This window comes from Henckelia pumila, chromosome 2 (genome assembly GCF_033568475.1).
Source record: "Henckelia pumila isolate YLH828 chromosome 2, ASM3356847v2, whole genome shotgun sequence".
Classification (NCBI taxonomy): Eukaryota; Viridiplantae; Streptophyta; class Magnoliopsida; order Lamiales; family Gesneriaceae; genus Henckelia; species Henckelia pumila.
In genome coordinates, this window is record NC_133121.1 from 101,625,567 (window position 1) to 101,633,523 (window position 7,957).

Below are 7,957 nucleotides of genomic sequence, written 5' to 3' on the forward strand. Positions count from 1 at the left end.
GATGTGATTTAAGAAATGGTTTCTTAGTAGCACATGCGATGTCACTAATTTGATCTTCAAGATGCATTGCATAGTTATCGAATCTTGAGCGACTCTCGATATACCAATGGTTGTTGATTCGATCGGGATATATGGATGAAGGGACCGTACTGTACGCTAACCAAAATCTACTGGTTCTTGTAGGCACTATCAGTGATACCTAGGGAATCATGGGGCGATGTTGCTAGGCGCTTTACCATGATTCGTTGGGCAAGTCGAAAAGTGTTGTTCCGAGTCACAAGGAGTTGTGAGCCCACGGCTAGCTGTATCCCTGAACCATTGAGGGTCACACAGTGTAATGGAGTTTTAATCCCCGTTGAGATAGTTAAATTTAAAGAGTTAAATTTAATGAACTAAGGAGTTGGACTTCTTAAATAAGAGTAAGGGAGTAGGATTTCCTAAAATGACATAGGGATGGACATTTTTGGAAACCACTGAATTCGGATTCAGGAAAATTTATTTTGACTTTAAAACGTGCAGAAATGGTTTCTGTGCACATTGGTGAAATCGTTTCATCAATCGGAGTCACGATGAATTTTATATTAATTTCTGAACGAGCGGGCTTTGCTTGTCGGGCCCCAGCTTATGACTAATGGGCCCTAAGGTGTTAGTGGCCTGCATTATAAATAAGTTATTTCAGTACAGAAATTACACACAACAGGTCATTATTTTGAGAGCAATTTTTTCGAAAACCCTAGCCTCTCAAAACGTTTTTGGCCGCCCCCTCCCTACTCTGTCAGAGAAAATTCCGGTCTGTGATTTTGAATCGCAGTAAGGAATAACGAATCAAATTCGTGTATTCTCTTCGCAGAAAACTTCTGATAGATTTTCTAGTGCAATCTATCAGAGGGATTAAACCTCTGTTCGTGGACCTGATTGAAGGCGTTCATCGGTTCCAGGGAGAGACAACAAGAGCAGAATTGTTCTGTTGGTGTCCATTAATCTCGTTGCGAGATTTGAGGTAAAATTTATTTAATTGTTATTTAAATTTTACACACACGTAATTCAATCGATGAACGGTTGATACCCATATCATGGAAACGTTCCATGAAAAATTTTTAAACTTCCGCTGCACCGGGTATCAATCGTAATTGGTCTGGGAACTCGCCAGTTTTCCAACAGTGGTATCAGAGCCAGGTTGCTCAGATCAATCGATTGAATAATCAATTGTACAAAATTTTTGAGTCTCGGTTTATGAAACAAAATAAATATTTTTAATAAAAAAAATTTTTCGGGGCAAAACCCGGCAGCGATTGGATCGCTGCCCGGTGGGGCAGCAATTGTTGCTGCCCCGGGCGGCGCACGGCGCCGCCCAAAGGGGGCCCACAGCGCCGCCCAAGGCGGCGACCGTCGCCGCCCAGGGCGGCGCACGGCGCCGCCCAGGGCAGCGCTGTGCGCTGCCCAGCGCAGCGCTGGGCGCTGCGCAGGGCAGCGCTCGGCGCTGCCCAGGGGCGGCGCTCGGCGCCGCCCAGCGCAGCGCTGGGCGCTGCGCAGGGCGGCGCTCGGCGCCGCCCAGGGCAGCGCACGGCGCCGCCCAGGGGCGGCGCCAGGCGCTGCCCTAAGGGGGCAGCCGGGCTGCCCCCGGCCCGCGCCCCGGGTGCGGGCCAACCCGGGAGTGTCCCGGGTGGCCCGCGGAAAATTATATTTTAATTTTAATATTTAAAATTTTATTTTTGGTCCGGTCAAAAATTGTTTTTGATTGGTTCACGAGATTTCGGATCGAATTGTTCGAGTCCGTAAATTTTAAAATTGATTTTGGATAAATTTGAATTTTTGGAAAATTTTAATATTTTATCCGTAAATTGAATTTTGAAATCAATTATTTTGGTACAATTGATGATAAGATATGATCTTATGATATATTAGATAAAATATGATTTTATTTGTAAAATTGGATTTTATAGATAAAATATGATTTTATTTGATATGGAGATAAAAATATGATTTTATATGTGAAATGTGATTTTATATAAAATATGATTTTATCTTGTTTAAATTTGAATTGCCACAGCATGTTATCCAATAAATTAATTTTGAATTAAATGTTATTGGATAAGGATGATCGATTGCCATGACCAATTTTGTAGGTGTATGTTAGGAATTTACATTTTGTCTTTATTGTTGTTGGTTTTATTAATGGGCCTGGTTTATGGCCCGATATGAATGTCATATGTAATAAAAGTGGGCTTGGTTTATAGCCCGTTCCCACCCCTAAAAATGTATCCCCTACTTGTCATTGTTATTTATTGTAAATACATTAGATTTAGTGGGAGATCAAGATTTGAAGATGGTGGGCCCAGCAGACAATGAAGACTAAAGAAATGTAAATTGGAAGCATATGTAATAGGATTGCATTTGCATACTGCATATTACCTAGGATTGGACTAAGACCCGTGATTGGCAACCACGGGTCAATTAGAAATGGAATCGATCATCCTATATAATATGTGATATTATGATTGTATGCATGTTTAGACATAAATTGCGTGAATCCGGCAATGCATGCAATAAATTAAATATGATGAGACAAATATTTTTATAAATAAAATCCCTCATTTTAAATATGATTTAAAATTTATATCAAGATAAATAAAGGAAATTTAAATATTGTTTAAATGTTCCTACCTTCCATCAACGGTCAATGTATGTGATGCTACCCGCGGATACGGTCCGGCTCATATTATTGGGGGGGCCCGTCCGTCGGAAAGCTGTACATTGGATCGACAAATGTTGTAAGTTGGGTGGAACTCCCATGGGATCGGCTCATATTATTGGGGGATCCACATGGCGACCGTCCATCACAACTTAATATTGATGGGTCATCTTGACATGTCACTTTAAACGGCGTCATATTATTGGGCCCTTATTGGACATGAGGTAAATACATGGGGGTTGCTTTGGAAGCAATTGGGCTCTACCTTTTGAGAATTATGGTTGGCTGATATTATTCGGGACCATAAGTTTGTCAATTGGACTCCATGTTCTCACTAAGGAAAAAGTTTCCCGTTTTCACTAGAGGGTGGTGAAATCGTTAAAATAGTGGGAGTGAGATTCATAAAATTAAATTCGCCTATTTTATGTCTTAGTAAATTGTTAAACAATCATTGATATATGTCTGTTTTTCCTTTTCAGTATTTCATACAATGAATTCGCGAAATCCTTTATTCTCGATCCTCGAACAAAACAAGCTGACTGGCGCCAACTATACGGAATGGTTCCGGAAGTTGAAGATTGTCTTAACTTCGGAGAAAATGCTCTACGTGTTAGAGAAAGCACCTCCGAAGGAAGCACCAGCTGACATAAGTCCGGAGGAATTGGCCAAACTTGATGCATGGTGTGACCATGACATCAAGACCAAATGCTATATGCAAGCCTCGATGTCTGATGAACTCCAGAGGCGATTTGAGGACACGGTGAATGCTGCTGACATTCACACGCAACTCAAGGAACTTTTTGGGGCTCAGTCGAGGGCTGAAAGGTTCTCTACTGTTAAGGAGTTGATGACGTGCCGCATGCGTGAAGGGACTTCGGTCCGTGATCATGGGGTACGAGTGATTTGGCTCATACAGAAGTTAGCGACCCTTGATTTGGTGTTGGAGCATGAACTCAATGTGGACTTGCTGCTTCTATCTCTTCCTTCTTCATTTGATGGATTCGTGATAAATTTTAATATGAACAAGATAGAGGCCACCCTTGAAGAGATGGTCAATATGCTCGTTACATATGAATCCACACTTAAGAAGGATAAGCCAGCTTTCTTGGTGGGCTCCTCATCTTCTGCTAAGAAGGGGCCAAGTATGAAGGGCAAGAAACGTTCTGCCCCACCCAAGAAAGTGGAACCCGAGAAGAAGCAAAAGACAAAGGCTTCAAACGATGGAAAATCCAAGGATGTTTGCCATTACTGCAAGAAGCCGGGTCATTGGAAGCGCAACTGCAAGGAGTATCTTGAGCAGTTGGGAACTGCAAAGGGTATGTTTCTATATCGAAATAAACATGTCACTTAATACAACTTCTTGGGTATTGGATACCGGATGTGGATCTCACATTTGCAATGATTTGCAGGTGATGACAAGAAGTCGCAGGCTTAGAATGGGTGAGACCCAGCTGAGGCTCGGGAATGGTTCCAGAGTTGAAGCTACGGCCATTGGAGATGTTTGTTTGATTTTGCAGAACGGTTTTAAATTATTGTTGAGAGATGTTTTATTTGTGCCAGATTTAATTAAAAACATTATTTCTATTTCTATGCTTGATAGAGATGGTTATTCTTGTAATTTTGTGAATGGGATTTGCAGTATTTACAAGAATGAATGTTTAATTGGAAATGGACAACTTGAAAACGATCTATATAATTTAAAACTAAAAGACGTTCCAGTGAATTGTATTGACAAACCGGCGACAACAAACAAAAGGAAAATCGATAGTCAAAACCCGGCAAACCTTTGGCACGCTAGACTAGGTCATATTTCCTCAAGGAGGATGAACAAGCTAGTGGGAGAGGGCATGTTTGATATGTCTCATATTAACTCTCTACCTACTTGTGAATCCTGCCTAAAAGGGAAAATGACTAAATCTCCTTTTAAGGGGAAGCCTGAGCGTAGTCAAAATCTGTTGGATTTGATCCATACAGATGTTTGTGGTCCATTTAGAGTAGGGACTCAACATGGCCACACCTACTTCATTACCTTTACTGATGATTATTCAAGGTATGGGTATTTATATTTAATGAAATATAAGTCTGAAGCATTTGAAAAGTTCAAAGAATTCAGGGCTGAAGTAGAAAACAAGCTAGGTAAAAGTATTAAAGCACTTCGATCGGATCGAGGTGGAGAATACTTGAGTACCGAGTTTTTGGACTATCTGAAAGAGAATGGGATTCTCTCTCAGTGGACTCCTCCTATGACACCACAGCTTAATGGTGTATCGGAGCGTCGTAATCGAACTTTGTTGGACATGGTTCGATCCATGATGAGCTTCACTGAACTTCCACCTTCGTTTTGGGGCTATGCGCTTGAAACGGCGGTATTGTTGTTGAATAACGTCCACACTAAAGCAGTGGACAAAACACCATACGAGTTATGGAATGGCAAAGCTCCTAAGTATTCGTACTTGAGGATTTGGGGATGTCCTGCTTACGTGAAGCGGACAGTGGGAGATAAGTTGGATAGTCGATCCAGTTTGTGTTATTTTGTGGGGTATCCGAAGAATTCAATCGGATATTATTTCTATTATCCTGCTGAAACAAAGGTGTTTGTTTCTAGGAATGCCACCTTCTTGGAGAAGGAATTCTTATTGGATAAGAAAGGCGAGATGATGGAACTCGAAGAAGTTCGAGAAGAACCCGAAATACAAAATAACGATCCCACACCTCAGGAACCATTGCTGGACACGCCTGCACCTAGAAGATCCGAGAGGACTTCTAGACCTCCAGTTCGATATGGTCTTCTTCTTGAAGAGGGTCAAGATGAACCCGACATTGGATGTGATCCAAGAAGCTTCAAGGAAGCAATTTCTGATGCGGAATTTTATGGCTTGAAGCTATGCAATCAGAATTGGATTCGATGCATACTAACCAAGTCTGGTCTTTAGTGGATCCTCCCGATGGAATTGTTCCAATAGGGTGTAAATGGATCTACAAAAGAAAGCTTGGGCCTGATGGTAAGGTATTGACCTACAAGGCGCGATTGGTGGCGAAAGGTTATACTCAAAGGCAAGGAGTTGACTATGACGAAACCTTTTCACCAGTTGCAATGTTCAAGTCCATAAGAATCCTGATTGCCATAGCTGCATGGTATGACTATGAGATATGGCAAATGGATGTGAAGACTGCTTTTCTTAATGGAGACATTAAGGAAGAAATCTATATGAAGCAGCCTGAGGGGTTCACATCCATGGGAAGCGAGCATAAGGTATGCAAGCTTCAGAGATCAATTTATGGTCTAAAACAAGCATCAAGAAGTTGGAACCAGAAATTTGATGAAACAATAAAAGATTTTGGTTTCATCAAGAACCCGGAGGAACCTTGCGTGTACAAGAAAGTAGTTAAGGATGCGGTGACATTCTTAGTACTTTATGTTGATGACATCCTACTCATTGGGAATGATGTAGGGATGTTGCAGTCAACAAAGATATGGTTATCAGGTAGATTTTCGATGAAGGATTTGGGTGAGGCATCCTACATTCTTGGGATACAGATCTATAGGGATAGATCTAAGAGAATGATAGGACTCACTCAATCAACCTACATCGATACCATATTGAAACGGTTTTCAATGGATGGGTCCAAGAGAGGACATCTACCCATGTGTCATGGAGTTTCTCTATCCAAGTCTATGTGTCCCAAGACTGATGCAGAGATAGAGAATATGACACATGTACCATATGCGTCAGCTATAGGTAGTATCATGTATGGGATGATATCTACCAGACCGGATGTAGCATTTGCTCTGAGTGTCACGAGCAGATATCAGTCTAATCCTGGTCAGATGCATTGGAAAGCCGTGAAGGACATTCTTAAGTACTTGCGAAGGACTAAGAATATATTCATGGTTTATGGAGGACGAGAACTCAAACTGGAAGGCTATACCGACTCTAGCTTCCAAAGTGATGTGGATGACTCGAAGTCAACCTCTGGATTTGTGTTCATGCTCAATGGCGGTGCTGTCTCTTGGAAGAGTTCCAAGCAGGACACCACAGCGGATTCCACCACTGAGGCTGAATACATTGCAGCATCAGCTGCTGCTAAAGAGGCCGTTTGGATGAGGAATTTCGTCCAAGAGTTGGGCGTCATTCCTGAATTTGTTGGTCCAGTCCCGGTGTACTGCGACAACACGGGTGCCGTTGCTCAAGCAAAGGAACCAAGGTCTCATCAAAGATCCAAACACGTACTGAGGAAATACCACATAATCCGGGAGATTGTGGAAAGAGGAGACATCAGTGTCGAACGAGTGGCCTCTGCAGACAATATCGCTGATCCACTTACTAAGCCTTTGCCAGGACCATTGTTTGACAAACATCGCGAAGCAATGGGTCTACGTAGTATGACTAGTTGGCTATAGGGCAAGTGGGAGATTGTAAGAGTGGGTGCCCAGTGAGCCAACTGTGTGGCTATGGGCTTTGTTGACTCTTTGTATAAACAATCTTTTGTTTAATATTATTTACACTTTTATGGCAATGACTTTATATTACTTCATATTGTTATATTGTGATATACTATTGTTGTTTTGATAAAGACCTTGAATATACTATAGTGTATGTAAGATGTGGTAGAACATGGAGATGTCTATCATGAAATACATCTTATAGTCACTGTATATTCTAAAACCGTTCCTAGTCGATTGAGCCGTCCGATAATAAGGATAAGGATCGCTCGAGTTTGAGACTAGCATTTGCGATGCTAAGTACCACGTTTCATTGGTAGGGAACATGGAGATGTTCGAAGCATGCAAATGGATATTCATAGGATGAATAGTCGAACTACCCTATCCGGACTTTCCAAGTGGTTATCACTTATCGAGTGGATAAAGTCCGCGGTTTTGGTTGTACACCATTAGTCCTTACGACTTGAAACATCATGGAGACTCTATATGCTAGTACTGTGCTTTGACTCGTTTACCGACTCTGAGGGGGTCATCAGGTGTCGAGATTGGGTACAGTTACGACACATATAGGAGTCAATGCATTGTTGTCAAGGATTCACCACATACTTGCGAGTGTGGATATCCTATGCGATCTGAGGAGATATTAGTGTGACAAATCTCTGGCCAGAGTACTTGATGTGATTTAAGAAATGGTTTCTTAGTAGCACATGCGATGTCACTAATTTGATCTTCAAGATGCATTGCATAGTTATCGAATCTTGAGCGACTCTCGATATACCAATGGTTGTTGATTCGATCGGGATATATGGATGAAGGGACCG